The following is a 20035-nucleotide window of genomic DNA, read 5'->3' on the forward strand; positions in this document are numbered from 1 at the left end:
ATAAGGTGAGAGAAGCTCGTGAATGGTTGCAGAGGCTAAGGAGGTTACTGGCATGATAACTGTATTGTTTATTAATACTTGTTTCTTGTGAAGTATGGGGTTGCTATTTCAGACTGTGTTGCTTAGAGACAGAACAGGTTATGCTCTTGGTCATATTTTTGCAGCCTCGCTTGTATTGCTCTTGCTTACCTTTCATTCTTTTTTGAGGGCTTTGTTCACGGGTTCCTCAAAGATTTCTTCACACTGACATTGCCCATCATCAGCTCATTCGTAAGTTACTGCCATGTAGTGGTCCACATCTCCACGTCCAATCCTTCTAAACACTGCACAGATCCTGCTGCATAGGAGGTGGATACCTGTAGCCATAGTTGGCACATTTGAGCAGAAGACCACATGGAGCGGAGATAAAAGAGAAATGAGAAGGCTGATATGCTGTAAGGCCATGATGGGAGGCAAAGACATTCTTGGCTGTATATCCACTGTGAATGCTCCCAATGAAGAGGCTCATGTGCTGCTGTAGGAGTGCCCTTTGTTACAGGACATTTTTTCCTTAGCAAATATGTAGGTTTGGTAAAGCTCCCACATGCTGAATAACGAGGTGGCACCAAACACTGATTAATAGTCTAGTTTATAAATGGAGATGGAAACAGAATCTGCCTTTTAGCCTTTGAATAGCAATCCTGCTTTAAATGGCCCGACTAAAATCTCTTTGAATTCACCTAGAAGATTTGGGGGCTTTAGCTCATTCCCTGTGCAGATCCTTTGTATACTCACAGGCAGGTTTTCAAGGACCTTGGTGTAAAAGAGGCTTAGGTCTGCTATTTGTGTATTACTGAAAGTTCTTTCAAAACTGCTGTGACAAGTAGAACAGCACCATTATAAAGCAAGAATTTTGGGAAATGTGCCTTTGGAACTTTTTAGAAAGGAGGAGGAGAGACCATCTGTTTTGCTTGTCACAATTCTTGTTTGTTTAAGATGTGAATTGCCAGAAATGTGGAAAGATTGGGTACAACGACAAGTGATAGAGTAATTTTCACACTGGACTTATGGGAAGCATGTGTTGTCCATCTGTGTGATTCTCATTTTATGCAAATTTAGGAAATATAGTCTTATGTCTAATTGTCCAAAGGTAATTCTGAACATTCAAATGGAGGAAAGATATCATGCCATATCGTCAGTGGGCCTTCCTTTGGCTCCACAACACGCCAATGCAGAATGCTGCTTGCTTGAAACTACAAATCATAATAAACATTTATATTTAGAATCCAATAAAATAATGTTTCAGGGTCTGCAAAACACTTTAGACCCATGCTTGGGTTTTCCTGGAAGTGGAAGAGGGTGCCACAATTTTCCTGACCCTCCTAAGCAGGTGTTACCAACCTGCCCAGAGCTGCATACTGATGCCTGCTGGTTCACGATGCTGGGGGAATACTAAAGGAGGCTGGTGTGAGTCTTTCGGCTAAAAAATACACAGCTGTGTGTGATTAGAGCTTAAACAAGAAATATCTGAGCTTCTGGGAGGAAGCTTTGATTTAAGGTTTGTTTTGGGGGAGGAGAGTGTTTATTTGCCTTCTTAAAAAAAAAAAATCACACTCCACAGAGGGTGATAGAAGTTTTACCTGGAGCATATTGCATTTTTCAGAGCTGGTGGAAATGATACTTTCCCTTACCCACCCTAAGCACTGTCAGTGAATAGCTCCCAAAAGACACAATTCTTTTTCTTCCTTTCCTTTTATTTTTTTCAGTTAATGATTTGTCTATGACCTGCGAATGATTCTGTGTTTTTTGACTCAATACGGCAACCGGAAATTTGACTGGAAATAATTCTTAATTCCACTGTCACTGAAGTGCAAGTATTTCCAAATTCGAAGACAACAAACTTTTTCAATAAACAGAAATATAGTGATGGTAATTCATAAAAACTCAGGAAGAACTATAATTAATGACACTGATTCTGACTCCTTGCAATCTGGCTGGCTCTTGAGGCGAGCTCTGTTGCGTTTGTGAGCAGAGGGGGAACCTTGTTCATGAGGCCCGTGGCTCAGCTTGGTCATGGCTGGTGTTGGAAGGATAGTACAGGACAACCCCAGGTTTTGGCTCAGTCAAGAGTACTGCTATGACAAATCTCAGATGCTTTTAGGTGTATAAAGCTAGAAGGAGGTAGAAGAAGTGGTCTGAAGGGAAGAGAGGCAGCATCACAACCTAAGCAAATGAGAAATAAAGCAACCTCCTAGCTTGCTGCAGGTCTCACGTGGTGAAGAGATGGAAGGAAGAGATGTTGGGTCTTGTGTACCCAGCAGGACAGGGAGAGAAGCAAGGAAGAAGTAGAAATCCAAATTTCACTGAGATAGAAATCTGTATTTCATAGAGCAGCCCATTATTTGGAGAGGACTCAGGCAGGGGGAGTAGGTTAGCTGGCTTTCAGCTGGGAGAGGCTGGGGAAATGTTTCATGTCTTTTTCGGTGGCAGTATCAAGGTGTGCTTTTTGGTGGTGGTGGTAATCCAAGATGGAGAAGGAAGAAAGGAGGAGCTGAGGTGGCAGAAGTAGAGAGATGTTCCTGCTCAGCTCGAAATGGGTGGACTCAAAGGTGAGGAACTGCAGCCTTGTGGGACAAAATCTTTTTTTTATGTGTGTTAGAAGCTGAGCTCTGTGGTTGCCTCCTACTGAAATGTGTCTTTTACCTGGAGGAAAGATTGGTCCAGACTTAATCCACTCAGGAAACAAAGCCCTTTTTTGTGTTTCTTTTTCTGTCCTAGAGTACTTGTTAAATACATCTCCGTGGTGGTATGTAGATAAGTACAGTAAAGATTATAAGATTCTTCGATACGCGTAATTGGAGCTATAAATAGTAAGTTGAACATGGTGCAACTGACTGTTTAAAAATTTTAAATGGAACAATCAGATATATTTTATATGTAGCAAATAGATACCAGCCCAGCAGAAACAGCACCATAATTCAGAGGGTTTTTTTCTGTTATCAAATTATGCAAAATACATTTAAAAAAATACTTAACTGTCATTCTATAGGTTTCAAGTTTAAAGAGAAATTAATATATTTAAGCTACATACAGCAGTCACTTTGCAATAAGCAACGACTTATGAATGGCTTTGCATACTGAAAACTTGGCATCTGAAGGAGTGAACTGCAGCACTAGTTCCGTTTCCTCCTTCGTTGAAAAACGTAAGGATGTGTTTAAACTCTAGCTGATTCACTGAAAACCACAGATTTTCTTTTAATGCTTTCATCATGCATTACCTTTTTTATGCAAAACAAACAAGGAATTCAGGAGATTTGAATAAACAACTTGTAGCTGTCCATGTTTTCTGCTTGCATGTTTTAATCAACCAATCTTGAGCAAAATGTTGCTATGTTACTGCTTTGTCTTTGTCTGCTTGCCTTCAACAGGACTAATTATTCCTAAAGCTGCACCATGTTCATGCCACACTGCAGTGTGCTGTATAGATCTGTCCTAAGCGAGTTAGCTGAAGTATCTCTGTGTTGTAAACTGATTTAGGAAAGCAGGAAAGAAGAAGTACACCTCCTCTGTTCCACACCCAAAATATTGTGGAATCTGCAACAACTTCAGAAATTCTTGCATGTTGCTGGAGGTGGTTTTAGTTTTCACACCAGAAGTAATTTAATTTCAGCACTTAAAACCCAAAAAGCTCCAACATATTGCTAGCATGCAAAAATTCCATGTGTGCTAAAAAACAACAGCATATGGCTGGGTGGGGTGTGACCAAAATGAACATAGTTATCACATTGTGAACTTTCTTTTTACAGGCTTGATTAAATAAGGTGGTGGGGGGGAGGGCATCTAGGACAAGAAGCTGGAATCCTCTTAGAGTCTGCCTGTTCAAATGTTGTGTAGTTAACTGAAAGGTTCATCTCACATAAAATGTGTCTTAAAATAGGAGACTGACATTTCATCTGAACATGAAGAACACACACAAAAGAAAGGTAGAAAGAAGGCAAGATGTCTCTGGGGTGAACCATTAGAGGAGAATGGTACAGAGCACAAGCTGGAGGGGAACTTCAGCCCTCCCTGGCTGCTGGTAGTTTGGGATTATTTGCTTTTTATTTATCATCTATCACCTGGGCTTGAATTCTGTAGAACAAGTTTTTAAGTAGGCTCATTTGCTGGGACTCTGTGTTTCAGGATGTTTAAACATTACCACTGATTCTTCCTAGCAGAGTCTAATGCTGAGGTAATTGTGGGCACAAATAACTTCAGTCATCTGTGATGGTGGCTGTATATATATATATGTGTGTGTGTGTGTGTGTATGTATATCTCCACAGTAATTTTTTTTACTCCAGTCTTTTTTCTGTTGAGTCCAATGGTGCTGAAGACCTTATCAGGTCCTCGTACAGGAACCCCTAAAAACTGAGCAAATAAAATCAGAAATATTTCTGGAAACTTGAGCCTAGATACTTGACTTATCCTTCTGAACCCCTGGTGGCAAGGTTGAAACCCTCTAAAATAGTAATTAAAAAAGCTCAGGGAACTAACATTAACATACAGGGGTTTTGTGTAGCTATGTAGTTGCACTTAAAGCCATTCACCTGAGCGTACCTCTCTTGGATGATCGTGTAGGCTGTCTGCTTAGTTTGCTTTGCTCTTTTCTGATTTTTCTGTGCTCTTCTAGGTGTAAGTACCTCTGGAGAAGCAGAATCCTTATTTTCTGGCACATCACTTGCTATTCTATCTGCTGTTCAGCTGTGAATACAACAGTAGCCCAACTTTGCCAGGTAGTGGCTCTTTGCAGTTGTTTTACTGTCAGGTTCTTGGCTATCTGCATGACCAGCACTGTCATCCTGTGGGCAGCCAGGGAAGATGTCTTGTGCTCCTACTGCATGTCAAACTATGTTATTTCTGCTGCAGAGGCCAAATGCCGTCACTGGGCCAAGTGAACTATACCATGCAAAATACGCCTTTATTTTCTGCAATGCAAGCCTGTCAGATAGTTAAAAGTGAAAAAACAGTCCTAGTTTGACTTCTTTTTTTGAATAATTGGTGATTTCCATGAACTCTGTAATCTTCTCTGGTTCCTAGTGATGAGTGTTTTCACACTTTGTGTTGTTCCCTCATCTTCTCAAGTTAATGGTCATCCTTGAGTAGCTGTAATGATTAGAGCTCGGTCTACATTTCTTTATGTTCTTGCAAAGTGGGTTTTCAAGCAACAAAATAAAATTTCACATAAATAGATATTCTTCCAGTTTCAAAGCTAAGAACTGAAAATTACTTTTGATGCCTTTGCAACTTCAGAAAAACTTGAAATGTTAGAGTTTCACCCAGAAAGGCCATTGCTCACGTTAATTATATTGGCCAAGACAAAGCATCTTTTTCAGAATAAAATCCAGGTTACTCTGTGGAACAATAGGGTCTGTCAACATGTGACAAGGCTTTCATATCTCGAGGGGAGGATCCAGTTGATGCAACAAAGTGTCAATCAGGATGTAGAGCTGCAGGAAGCTAACTCATGCGTACTCCAGGGTTGTCCAGATCAGATGAAGAAAGTGCCAAAAGAGGTTACCCTTCATCACCAGCTGAGAGATGAGCTATATATGAAAGACAGAACAGCTTGAAGGGCCCTGAATGGTGATCTCAGGAGATGTGTCCCTCAAGACAGAGACATGCTTCATGTCCTTGTACAGTCACTTGAGCAACTTGACGTGAAAATACTAAATAAAACATACAGAAACCCCAAGAGGGCATTTCACCAAGAGGCCCGAATGGGAATTATCAGCCTTTTAGCAGGTGTAGGGCCCTGCCTGAAAGTGGCATCATAGAAGTCTCCTGAGCCTTCCCAGTAAGCCAGTAATGGATCTGCAGCTTGCCAGATAGTCTGTCATAGGTTGTCAGCCACGGCTGGGAGGAGGGACGGCAGCCTCTTTTGTTCCCATGTCAAGCATGCAGAGAAGGGACTCCTAAGTAGATAATTCAAGGGGAAACAGCTGCCGAGTTCTCAGTTCTCCACGACTCTCTAATTTTGCCTTCTTTTAATGTATTTGCCTGCTGATGGGTGAATACTGCCTGCTGACAGTCAGACAAATAGAGAAATGCTGTAAACTTCATTGAAAACTGCTGTGAAGTGTGACTATTTTGATACTTATGCAAGAACGAGTTGAAAGGCTTCCCTGAATGTGTGGGGCCATGGATGGATAATTTTAAACTCCTATAAAAGGGCATGCTGACTTGATTGCCCTAGTCCTGATCTTTTAAGTCAAACTAAGTATTACAAACTCTTCTGATTTTGTGATTGTGAAGGGATTTTTTATCCCCTTTTACAAAGCCCCGGTGCCCGACATCACTTGAATATATAAGAATCAAACACTTCACTTAAGAGTCAGTAAACATTTGAATTGTGGGCTTGAAAATGTAAATCCTATAGGCATAAAAAGCCAGACAGTTGATAAACAACACCCACCCCCCCAGTTAATGTCACATTACTGCTAGGCTAACATCAGATGCTTTACTCATAGGTTTTGGATATTTTGATTGATTGTACTTTGGCTACCGTGTCACTCAGCATACCACGAAAGTGTTCATGAACTCCAGTAAGAAAAACTTGTCTTGGACAGGTTGTCTCTATGAGACCCTAACTGGCATAGCCAGAGCTGTATAAACAGGAACCCGCTGCTGCCCTTGCCTGCACCCGCACCACTGTGTGAAGTATCCCGTGCTTCAATCCTGGGCCATGTTGATTTGTAATTTGTAAAATTTTTGATTTGCTATTGTTCTTGAGTCTGATCAGCCTTGGTGCTGGGGCGTTTCTGGGGCTGCTAACTAATCACGTTATCTAGCAGCTGAACGTGGTACCGGGCTGCTGTGCTCTCCACCCCGCCACCTAGCTCCTGGGGCACGTTCGCATCTGCGTTTTCAGGGAGATGAAGGTAGATTTGGGGCCTTTCTTTTAATTTTTGTGTTTTTACCTACGTGTCTGCTTCGCCGCCTCATTGTGGCGTGCCGTTGTACCGGTTTCCCTCCCGCAGTAGCCGCGGGGACGTGCGGGGCCGGGCCGCGGGGGGAGCGGCGGGGGCCGCGCCGGTCCCTGCACCGGTCACTAGATGGCACCAGGCGACCGGGCTGGGAGCGGGGCTGGCGGCGCGGGGCGGGGGGGCAGCGCCGGGGCGGGCGAGCGGGCTGGAGCCGGCGGGCAGCGGCCGTTCCCCTCCCGCCGCCCCGCTCGGCCGCGCCGGGGTCGCACCGTCGCGCTGGGGGACAGGGACCGCGGCCGGGCCGGGGGCTGCCGGCTGCACGTGGCGCCTGCCCCCCCGCCTGCCTCCCGCCTGCCTCCTCCCAGAACGGCGCTGGGAGACCGAGCCGGGAGCCCACCGAGCCGGGAGCCCACCGAGCCTGGAGCGAGCCCACCTCGCAGGGCAGGCCAGAGCTGGAATTGTGTGAGAGCAAAGTTTTCAGTCTCGGCCAACACTGAATATATTCGCAGAAAGGTCTCTCACCCGCTTTCTCAGGTAGAAAATATTGCATCGTAAGTGAGTCCTTTGAGCCCCATCTTGCACCCAGTCGGAGCAGGCAGCTACACCCACTGCCAACCTGGCTTGTGGCATCAATACCTTACAACGGCGCCATCTGAAAACTGGTGTGCTGCTTCCGAGTGCACGTCTGTGGTGGACTGTAGGGTAGTGTATCAAAAACCTGCGGAAGAATGAAATGGGCCTTCATTCCCCTATGTATCCACCAGAAGGGTGAGGATGACGGCTGATTTAGGCTGCGTTAGCCAGTTTATTTACGTATGATTCAGAGGATGTAAGGTTGAAAGTCAAAGAGTATGTTCATATTGGCAAAATGTTTCCATGTTCGCTCCTGGACTTCTGACAGTCTGTGACAGCAGCCCCTGTGCCAGCATTACAGTTTGGATCGGGAGCGATGGTGTGACCTTAGCATGTTTTGGTACATGCCACAGGGTGATCTCAGAGCACATGAACCGGTTTTCTTTGGGATGAGATAAAGAAATCCATGTGCAAGAAGCACAGAAGACACACTCAAACACCAAACACACATTACCTACTACAACTGTTAAGGCATGCAGACCCCCGGCGAAGATTAAGGACTAGCCTGAAGAACCCCCACCCAGACTTTCAGTGTGGATGCTCTTGGCTCCAATTGTTTCACTGTATGGAGCAATTCCTACCAGGCTGTGATATTTGTTGATTTCAACATAGCCTAAATTCACTGTAGTGTCAGCTGAGAAAGATAGTGACCCAGATGGGAAACAATGTCTCCGATTTAGATAACCTGCATTTGCCTCAAGTAAGTGGTATGGATAAACCTAGTAGTGATGAAAGGCTCCTGGTTTCCATATCACAGAGGCAATGTGGGCATCTTGTTGACTGTACCGCTTGTATTTTGCACTACTGGCTGTTTGGAGAAGAGGTTCAGGAAGTAAATACTTTTTTTTTTCTTGGTTGGTTCACTTTTATGGCATGGTCTCAGGCTTTCTGCAGACCCAGGCAGGTGTTTCTGCATGAGTTATGCTGAGCTGTGCCAGTTTTGAAGGCTTTTATCACTGCAGTCTCAACCTTGTCACCATTTATCTTTTAAAAACAGAGCAAAGACTGTGTAAAGCCGTTGAGAAATTAGTTCTCTTCCCTCTTCCTCTGAAAAACAACCTCAAAGTACAGCGATCTTGGCAATGGCGGTGCTTTCATTCTGCAAGCTGACATTGCTTACTAACTCTGATTTTTTTTTTTGTTATAGTAAGGCCTCAAATATGATATTTCTGGAGATGAAATTTTTAGTTGCTAGGTAGAAGAGAGTTAATAATCCTTCATTTATTTAAAGGTTATGTTTTCTCTATTCATGGAAAGTTGTACTCAGTAGTGTGTAGAGATGGATGGTAAATGCTGTGAAGCATCCAATAACTTGGTGAGTGGGCATCCAGTGCTTCCTTTCTAGAACATATCCCAGAAACATTGCTAAACACATTGAGGTAATTTGCAAAATCCAAAATCCTGGAAGTAAGGACCACCAAATCTGGGTTTGCTGAATTACTTTCACTCCTGCTGTCTGAGCTGTCTGCTGCAGTCACGGCTGGGGAAAGGATTTCATGTAATATTTCTGTGACTGTGCTGCCAATGCCACAAGGAGGGTGCAATGAGACTTCCCAGACAACTGTGACTCTGGTATAGTCAAACTTCTTCAAGTGTCTGATTTTTTACTCTTGATCTTTCAGCTAAGGGGCTTTGAGTGAAATGTCATTCTGTTTTTATGGAAAAAATTATAATAAGCAGTTAAAAAAAAGTTTCAACAACATTTCTGCGGGACTACTGATGTGCTGAAAAATAAGCATGTTCATAAAACATTGTTGAATTTAACCTTGTTTTTTATGCTGTGAATGATTTTATTTGAAATTGTATTGAATGAAATTTTATTGAATGATAGTTTTATTTAAATATTACTCAACTTTCCTGTCTAGCTATTTTGAAGGACCTCAGAAAACCCAGAAGAGAGCCCTGTGTTCAAAATTATGCTTAAATAGTTAACTTGTTCTCAGTGCTCCTTTATTTGACTGGGTATCTTATCGGGGTAGCTCTGAATTGCTAGAAAATGAGTAAAAAATACTGTCATTTTTCTAAATGCTTTGTTTCTAGTGAATATAAATTGCAAATGAAATCTTAGTCTTTGAGCCTAATTTGTAATAGCTAACGTTATGTGACAAGGATTGTTTTAAAAAAAGTTTCTTGTGTTTTATTTTTAAAGATGGATTGAAGGAAAGAAGTTGAAGGCAAGTGCCAGCACTGCTTAACCTGCTACTATCTTGGAGATTATTTCTGCTGGCTTTGTGGGCCTTTTCAGTGTGATCCTTAAAGATGCTAATTAATTTCAGGATTGCTGTGTGTGTGATACGCTTTGACATACACAGCAAATTAATAATAATATAATAATCTTTCTAAAAGAATTTTGAGAGCAATTTATAGTTCATACCAGATGTCAGTTGACTGAGTTTGACTGAGTAATTTAACACACTTGTGTAACTGAAACGTAATAGCTTTTGCAAGCTTGCCATGCTGTTTATGGTTATGAATGACAAAATTTATGGGGTTTTAGCTATGTGCATAATCCAAAAAATTCACTCCCTGTTGCAGGGAATAAGCAGTACCACAAGTGAATGTGTTTTAATCATCTGAAGCATATAGCCCAAATACTATTTTATTTGTTTAAACCAGGAAAAGACATAATACCTCTAAAGGAAGTGCTGTGAATGCAAGACCAAGAAAATTGTTTTTGTCCTATCAGTAGCTGCAGAGACTGCATCTCCATAAAAGTCATTAAAGCCGCAAAGACAGCACTGTCAGCTTAGAAATTGGGCTGGAAGATCTGTTAAGCCTCTGGCCCTGGAATCAAAAGTGTTTCTTTCTATGTTTGTGCCCAGCATAATGGTGCTGAATCTTGCATTTTTTACACCTGGATGTGGCCCTGGGAATGGGGTTAGGGAAACCAGGGGTCCACCTTTCCAGACCTGAGCTGCCTAGAAACCATTCAGCCATAGCGGGACCTTCTCTAGAGTGGATAAAGAGAGACAGGCACCTCTGGGAGGAGGTTCATCCCCAACAGGTAGGTAGGTGGAGAAATTGTTCCTTGTAGGGAACCAAGTCTAAGGAAGATTGATATGTCTGTCCTGTCATGCCAATGATGGTAAACTACAGAACTGAGTGGAGGGTGTTCCCTTTACCTCTCAGGAATGATGGTTTCACAATCATCCTGCAAGTTATGACACTAAGCATTTTTAATTTGTTCTAATTTTACAGTAAGTGCATTAGTTGTTTTTCTTTCACCCTTTAAAGTAAAGCACCTCCCTCTGCTCTAGGTTCCTTATAAAGTGTCTTAGAAGCTCATGTCCATAGTGCTCTCTGCAATGTGATGGTTTGTCCTAGGGTATTGGCCCGTGAAAGACTTCCTGGCTCTCCATTCTGCTGCCAACTCCATCTCCATCACCCCTCTTTTTTCTCTCCGAGAAAGGATAAGCCATGCAAGGAGTCATTAAAGTTAACAAATGTGGGGCTTGTCAAGCTAAATTACATGGGGTAACCACTTTGGAGTTGTAAGGAAAGGAGTTGCAAGTTCAGTTTCTGCCTGATTGTCACTGGTTTCCTACAGCTAAGATTCTGTAATCCCAGCCCTATAGAAACTTGGGTGTGCTGGATTGAATCCTGGGTTTTGTTTTATTTTTCTGTTTGGTTTTGGTTGTTCGTTTGGGTTTTTTTGTTTGTTTGTTTGTTTTAAAGGGTGGGTTTGCTTCACTTTTAGTCTTAAAAATAGCAACTAGCATATCCTGAGGATATTACATCCAGGAGTTTCCCCACACATACAGTTAGATGCCCAAGTACTTCTTTGAATCACAAGTCAACAGGTGGAAGCCAGAGGAAGTGAGGAAAGGAGGACTGGAAGTGGATTGGTTTAATCAAGAAGGAATGAGAAGTCACTGAGCTACAAGACCACATTATCTGCTCCACTTAGCCTCCTGCACCAAAATCCCACTGATCTAGAAGACTTGTTCCTCAGATGCACAAGCAAGATGGCTCCAAGATGTCTCCAAGAAACCTTACAAGGATTACGAGTGTTCTGGGCTGTGATTGCTACTTACCATAATTTCCTTCAGCTCCTCACAACTTCAGTATGTGTCAGTTTTTTCATCTCAGGTTAGCAGTCAAGAGGTCCATGAGTGTAGCCCATGTACGCAGTGCTTAGCAGGGAGTGACTGTGACCTTGAGGACCTTCCACGACCGAGATAAAAAAGAGCAGTTACAATGTGTGCTTAGGCTGTGCTATGGATGATTTTCCATTTTTTTATAGCAAACATTGGCATTGTTATCCTATTGACACATGCTATGGTAAACTGCGGGACCCTCAGGGGGTGGGCTGGAAAGCAGTGTTTCTCATCAGTAGCCAGTGTGGAGCTGATGCTCTATAAGGCATCACAGTCTATATGTGTTCTATGAGCTAATTGCAAACAAGAACCTAGGCATGCATTCGTATGCACAAAAGCAAGGTGTCAATATGGGGAACATAAGGGTAATGTAAGTGTGTAAGTGCTGCTGAAATTTTATTGGCCTGTAAATGATACCGATAACAGCACCATGGCAGAAGGCAGGCTGTCTCACTTTTTCTTCTCAAAAAACTATGCTCCAAAGAATGCAAGCAGGCCCAGTGCATAACCACTGTAAATTTGTAGTGCCTGTGAACCTGTGTGTTCTCACCATATCTGATAGAGAGATTTTAGTGGTTTTGTATGAGATTATCTAGACATCGTTGATATGAGGGATAGCTAAATCTCTGGCTCTGATGTCCTCATCTGGGGAGGTTTGCCAGTATCACTATAAAGCTGAATAACATCTCTGAGGCAAGAGTATTCTTTGATTTTGATTGAGGACCTTAAATCCAGCTCAGAGGCTCCTCTCATGAAGATAAGAGAGGAATATTGCATTTTCCTGTCTGTCTGAGACCAGAAAAAAAAAAAGAAAAGAAGTAGGGAGTAGACCCATGGTCTATAAGCAGGGCTTTGGTTAGCTCCTGTTGTTCCAGATGGCCTTTATCTTGCTTACATCTTGCTGCAGATTTGACTGAAGCCAGTAGAGATGTGTGCAAGTACATCAGTACAAACTTTCTTCTGGGTAACAAAGACAATTTAAAACCAATCTGCATTCCTTGTAACAATATCTATGTTTGCCTAAATTATAATGTTGCAGGATTCTTGTTAGACATGACATGATTTATAGTTTTGATACCAGGCTGGAAAATCTGCCCAATGTAAGTCACACCTGCATTATTCTAACTGGAACTGTGTGCTGTGGTTCTAAGAAGAAATTTGCTTATTTATTGTGACAGCCCATTTAATGGAACTGTAATGAAGAGCAGTCTTTACGGCAATTTTACGTTTTGCGTGTGTAGAAGGAATTTTGGATCGACATCATCTTTAACATTTTTAGCTTGGGATTTTCATTGGTGTGTTAGTAGAAGGGCTGTGTTTCCAGTCTACTTTTGTGGCAGTGCTACAAACTGAATGTGATTTCTCAAGAGACAAGGACTTGCCAAATGCTGTCCTCATAGTGGGGGAGACTACGTGAGTAGCTGCAACATCAAACTAACCATGGCTTGCAATGGCATGTTTCTTTTTTAACTTCAGAAAGTCTGTGTTGGGTTTAAGACTGTAGCAGCAAGCCTTGGCAGAAGTAAGGTGCTCTCCTGGGTGTGTGTATATATGGTGGCTCACTCCCTGCTCCCCACAATAATGTATGAGAAGTGTCATTTTTTTCCTCTGTTATGAAACAAACATGAATTTGGAAATCTTAGTGCTTTTTTTTAAAAAAACACCTTGTTTTCTGGCCAGTCCCATTTTATTAAGCTAGCATATTTATACCAAACGGGGAATTTTGAAGTTGACTAGGGATGTCCCTAAGATCACCACTGCCATTATATAGCTAAAAATCTAAAGAAAGGATAAATCCCTTTTGTGGGGCAAGTAGACGTGGTTAGATTGACATATCAAATGCATTTAGAGATTTGTTTTTGTCTGAGCACTTCTGAACTAAGCTGTTCTTCAGGGCATTTGTTAAATTGTGCTACTTCAAAACTTCCAGACAGTTCCTGGGCCATTGTAAAGTGTGACCAGTTATCAAGCATTAATATAAAGTCATAGAATTGTTTAGGCTGGAAAAGACCTTGAAGATCATCAAGTCCAGCTGTCAACCTAGCACTACCAAGTTCACCACTAAGCCATGTCCCTAAGTGCCACATCCACACATTTTTTGAACACCTCCAGGGGTGGTGGCTTGACCACTTCCCTGGGCAGCCTGTACCAATGCTTGACAACCCTTTTGGTGAAGAAATTTTTCCTAATATCCAATCTAAGCCTTCCCTGGCACAACTTGAGGCCATTTCCTCTTGTCTGATCGCTTGTTACTTGGGAAAAGAGACCAACACCCACCCTGCTACAACCTCATTTCAGGTAGCTGTAGAGAGGGATAAGGTCCCCTGCCAAGTCTCCTTTTCTTCAGGCTAAACACCCCCAGTTCCCTCAGCCGCTCCTCATAACACTTGTGCTCCAGGCCCTTCACCAGCTTTGTGGCCCATCTCTGGACACGCTCCAGCACCTCAATGTCCCTCTTTAGGTGAGGGACCGAAAACTGAACACAGCATTCAAGGTGCAGCCTCACCAGTGCAGGGGGACGGTCACTGCCCTGGTCCTGCTGGCCACACGGTTTCTGACACAAGCCAGGGGGCTGTTGGCCTTCCTGGCCACCTGGGCACACTGCTGGCTCACGTTCAGCTGGCTGTTGACCAGCACCCCCAGGTCCTTTTCCTCTGGGCAGCTTCCCAGCCGCTCTGCCCCAGCCTGTAGCGCTGCGTGGGGTTGGTGTGACCCAAGTGCAGGACCCGGCACTGAGCCTTGTTGAACCTCACACACTCGGCCTCGGCCCATTGGTCCAGCCTGTCCAGATCCCTCTGCAGGGTCTCCTGCCCTCAAGCAGATCAACACTCCCACCCAGCTTGGTGTTGTCTGCAAATTTACTGAGGGTGCACTCAATACCTTCATCCAGATCGTTGATAACAATGTTAAACAGGACTGGCCCCAGTACTGAGCCCTGGGGAACACCACTTATGACTGGCCACCAACGGGATTTAACTCTACCACTCTCTGGGCCCAGCCACCCAGCCAGCTTTTAACCCAGCAAAGAGTACACCAGTCCAAGCCATGAGCTCAGCCAGTTTCTTCATGAGAATGCTGTGGGAAACGTCAAAGACTTTATTAAAGTTCAGGTAGACAACATCCACAGCCTGTCCTCATCCACTAAGCAGGTCACCTTGTCATGGAAGGAGATCAGGTGAGTCAAGCAGGACCTGCCTTTCATAAACCCATGTGGGCTGGGCCTGATCACCTGGTTGTCCTGCACTTGCCACGTGATTGTGCTCAGGATGATCTGCTCCATAACATTCCCTGGCACAGAGAGCTCACAGGCTTGTAGATCCCCAAATCCTCCTTCTAGCCCTTCCTGCAGACGGGTGTCACATTTTCCAGCCTCCAGCCAGGTGGGACCTCCCTGGTTAGCCAGAACTGCTGATAGATGATGGACAGTGGCTTGGTGAGCACTTCTGCCAGCTCCCTCAGTATGCTTGGGTGGATTCCATCTGGCCCCATAGAATTGTGTGTGCCTAAGTGGTGTAGCAGGTCACTAACCATTTCTCCTTGGATTATGAGGGGCTTCGTTCTGCTCCTCATCCCTGTCTTCCGGCTCAGGGGTCTGGGTACCTAGAGAACAACTGGTATTACTATTAAAGACAAAGAAGATATTAAGTACCTCAGCCTTTTCCTGATTCATTGTTACTATGTTTTTCCCCCTGCATCCAATAAAGGATAGAGATTTTCCTTAGTCCTCTTCCTTGTGTTGCTAATGTATTTATAGAAACACTGTTTATTGTCTTTTACGGCAGCAGCCAGACTAAGTTCTAGTTGGGCTTCTGCCCTTTGAATTTTCTCCCAGCATAACCTCACAACACCCTTGCAGTCCTCCTGAGTTGCCTGCCCCTTCCTCCAAAGGTTGTAATCTCTCCTTTTTTCCTTGAGTTCCAGCCAAAGCTCTCTGTTCAGCCAGGCCAGTCTTTTTCCCTGCTGGCTTGACTTTTGGCACGTGGGGACGGCCCGCTCCTGCACCTTTAAGATGTCCTTCTTGAAGAATGCCCAGCCTCACTGGACTCCTCTGCCCTCCAGGACTGCCTCCCAAGGGACCCTGTCGGCCAGGCTCCTGACCAGGCCAAAGCCTGCCCTCCAGAAGTCCAAGGCAGCCATTCTGCTGACTCCCCTCCTTACTTCCCCAAGAATCAAAACCTCTATCATTTCGTGATTGCTGTGCCCGTGACAGCCTCCAACCACCACATCGCCCACAAGTCCTTCCCTGGTTGCAAACAGCAGGCCCACCAGGGTGCCTTCCCTAGTTGGCTTCCTCACCAGCGGTGTCAGGAAGTTATCTTCCGCACGCTCCAGGAACCTCCTAGACTGTTTCCTCTCTGCTGTATTGTATTTCCAGCAGACAGCTGGTAAGTTGAAGTCTCCCATGAGAACAATAGCTTACAATCACGAGACTTCCCCCAGCTGCTTATAGTGTATTTCACCTGCCTCTTCACCCTGGTTGGGAGGTCTATAACAGACTCCCACCCTGATATCTGCCTTGTTGGCCTTTCCCCTGATTCTTACCCATAGACATTCAACCTTATCATCACCACCATTAAGCCCTACGCTATCAAAACAGTCCCTAACATACAGGGTGACCACACTGCCTTTCCTTTGCCTGTCCCTTACAAAGAGTTTTTAGCCATCTACTGCAGCACTCCAGTTGTGTGAGTCATCCCACTATGTTTCTGTGATGGCAACTATATCACAGTTTTCCTGCTGCATGATGGCTTCCAGCTCCTCCTGTTTGTTGCCCATGCTGTGTGCATTGGTGCAGATGCAATTCAGCTGGGCTATTGACCCTGTCACCTTTTTGAGAGGAGAAGCCTTAATTCCTATGTGACCATTCTCAGTCCTATGTGCCTTTTCTCAGTGACAGTGTTGCTTTCCCCCCATCCCCTTACACTGTTCCCTGTTGTTTGTTCCTTCCTTGTGCTTTTGTCCTTGTGCAAGTACAACTTGTTGCAGTAGTATTTGCTGGGCTGTAGAAGGAAATGCCTGGGTTTCATAAGAGCCCTGCAAATTATGTGTGGGCCCTCAAACAGAACTTCTCACTGCAGCTCCAGAGCTGAGAGAGCAGTGGGACAGAGGGCACGCATGGCTGGGACTGTTGGTGGAGAAAGTGGAAATGCTTTCACCCTGCCACTGTCAGAAAGAGAGTATCTAGCACTGTTCTGGAACACACCTGGTATCACTGGGGTAGGAATCAGCCTGTGAGGCTGGTGGACAGTCCTCCTCCCTTGCTGCACTGGCCATGGACCGGACTGTTTCTGCAGCCCCTCCGCTGTACCACTGCTGAAGCACTTGGTCACAGAATTTATTCCATTCTTGAATTTAACACACATGCTTTTTGCAGAAAAGGAAAATAAGTGGTGGAGCGTGTGTTAGGAAAATCTTTGCTTATACACTCATGGAGCCTTGTCTGACTGAGCCTTGAGGGAAGGGAGGACACTTTGCATGGGAAACACTGGTTTGTACCCGGTACCCTGTACATGCACACACATGCAGATGTGCGCATGCTCGTATGCACATACTGGTTGTGATCAATTCCAATAACTACTCACCATGCAATCAATTGTTACAAAACTGCAGCGGCAAACTGGAAGTTGGGTTGTATGCTGCTATGGATATAATGATTTGCCTAGAAGAGATGTCAAGCTTTCAGAAAAGATTACTGATGTAGGGTGCTCAGATTGTGAACCCAATTTTCTGAAGTGGTGTGCTTCTGAAAATGAGGCTCTTAAAAGCCATCTTAAGCCTTTACTTTCAAAACCACGAAGCCGTCTTTCTATATCCTACCATTTGTCATCTTAGAGGTAAAAACAGAGAAATGTGAAAGAATATGAGAGCAGCACTGCATTGTGCACGTGTATGTATCAAATGGAATTGTTTATTAAGGAATATTTATTAATACTACTTTAAATTATCGCCTGATTCAAAAAGTTGCTTACCTTTAAGAATGTACTTAAGTGTACGTTTAAATACTTTCCTGAACAGAGATGTTTTTCTGAACTGATTCAGTAACAAAGGAACTGCATTAGAACTAAAGGTAAATATCAAGAATGTCTTCAGGTTTTAGTAAGTTACAGGAAGCACTTTTACTTAGATGAAGGACCAACAGAAAAAAACCCAAACCATAAATGAAGTATTCTGGAATTTTTTTCTCTTCTTCTTTTGTAAACCCAGTATTTTAAAGCTTCTTTAACCTCCTTTGTTTTAGTAGATGTGTTATAAATGCATGTGTGTGTATATATACACACACGTGTACATATATATATATACACTATATACGTGTATGATGTCCAAATGTAACACATGGGAATAGATAAGCATGTAGCCTGCAGACATGATGCTGTAGCCTGAAGAGGTGGGAGCCGACAGGTAAATTTGGCTATAGGATAGTACCTCCCAACAGCAAGCTTGAACAAATTTTCCGTCTCACCTTTCTGAACCACTTTCAGCCACACTAATAAGAAAAAAGGGAAAAATCACAGGCTACCCAATTTATCCTAGTGCTAAAGTAGATTGGGAGACTTCTTCACACTGAATATCCATATTTTCTCATTATGCACATCCCAGTCCCCAGAGCTCTCCTTAGAAGTTCGTTAGCAGCTCTGATCCCTACAGAGCTCTTAAGCTCCATCTCTGCCCACACGGAATTTAGAAAACATGTGGCTTTGGATAATTGCCCATACATGAGATTGTCCTGATTAAGCAGTCCCTACTGTCCCTACTTTTCTATGAACAGAGTTGCATCATATAAGCAGTAGAAAGCAGTGGAGAGAATCATGGGAATTAGATCCTGAAAATGTAATTTTTGTGATGTTGCTCCTCTACCCCAGTGCTTGTCCTGCAGAAATACGTGCCTGGTTTCTTCTTAGACACTTCCAATGAAAGAGTGTCTGTAATAACCATTACTGCAGTGCAGCGACCACAGCTTTCTTATACCAGCAACTGAGAAACTTTAGCTGGAAGTTAAATAAGCTGTACTAGTGCTTCCCAAATCCTGGCACTGGGGACACAACCTGCTGAAGGGCTGTGCAACATATATATACATATGCTGATCCACTCCTGCCAAGGTAGGCAGGTCTAGAGAGCTTTACATAGGTAGTCACTAAAGCCTAGACTGAGTACCAGCACTGCAATCCAGGCTTACCAGCAAGTTACTGTCCCTGGAGTTTTCCATGGTGAGAACCAGCCATAAGGTGGAAGATTATAAATATTGTTGAATTTAAATGCCAGTTTTCTTGCAGTTGCTGTGTCTGAGGGTGCTGGTGTGGTTCTGCAGGCCCCCTGCGCTGTGCTGTCTTCACAAACCTTCCTGGGCACTGTCTGGAGGAAGGGTGGTTAAGCCTATTGCATCGTATTTGAAGGAAAAAAACAATTGGGTAAATAAACTTAAAATTACTTTTTCTTGTTTCAGTACCTGGGCACCCCTGAGATGGTATATTGAAATAATAAATTAGGGTCCTGTCCACAAAGCTGTGATCTCTTTAGAGATGCAGATTTTTCCAATAAGAGATGGTGTTTTCCAGACACCTTTTAAATAATTCATAATCAGAAGCCAGAATATAGAAGACTTTTGACAGTTTTCTTGATTCATCTTGGTCATATTCTTAGTTCTTGCTGTGCATTTTTCAGGGCTTTCTTTTCATAAAGCTGCTTGCTTGGGAGAGCTCAGACAATTTTTGGCCCTGTTAAGACTACCTATTTCATTAGATTTTCTCTCACTGTTAGCAAATAGAAAAAGTAAGAGCTAAATCAGCTCTCCAGAACCTCTCCAGCTTTCCTTAGGTTTTTTTTAATCCAGAACTTTCAGAAAACATGATCTGTTAGCGTGATATCTGCTAATCCCTCCCTACCATTGCAATCGCTTTCTAAACATGTCGGCTCTCAGCAGGTGCAGGGGGCACAGCAACTCTGTGTGCAACTCGGGCGTTTGAGCTCCAGCCCGTCTCACCCAGGGGCAGAAGGTTCATGTCACACAACTCTTCTCCTGACACTGAACAATGTTGATGGTTAAATCCCCACCTTGTTGTTGTCAGCTGGTTGCTAGTAGGACAGTTTCTAAAATTAAGGAAAATGTAGGAAATCACATGCTATAGGATGTAAACTCTGAAACACAATGTGGAAACATGGAATTTTGGATGGGGAACATATGCAATACTGTTGTGCATTCCATTGATTTGTGTTACATTAATTAATGAGTGTTTATGTAACACAATCATGTAATGTTTCTGTATAATTCTAGGAGATTCAAAGCCAACTTTCTACTGCTTATTCTTTAGGGATTTTCAGAAGTATTTCAAAAGATCATCCATTTTTCTCTTTCATTGATAAGGCTG

This window comes from Falco rusticolus, chromosome 3 (assembly GCF_015220075.1).
Source record: "Falco rusticolus isolate bFalRus1 chromosome 3, bFalRus1.pri, whole genome shotgun sequence".
NCBI lineage: Eukaryota > Metazoa > Chordata > Aves > Falconiformes > Falconidae > Falco > Falco rusticolus.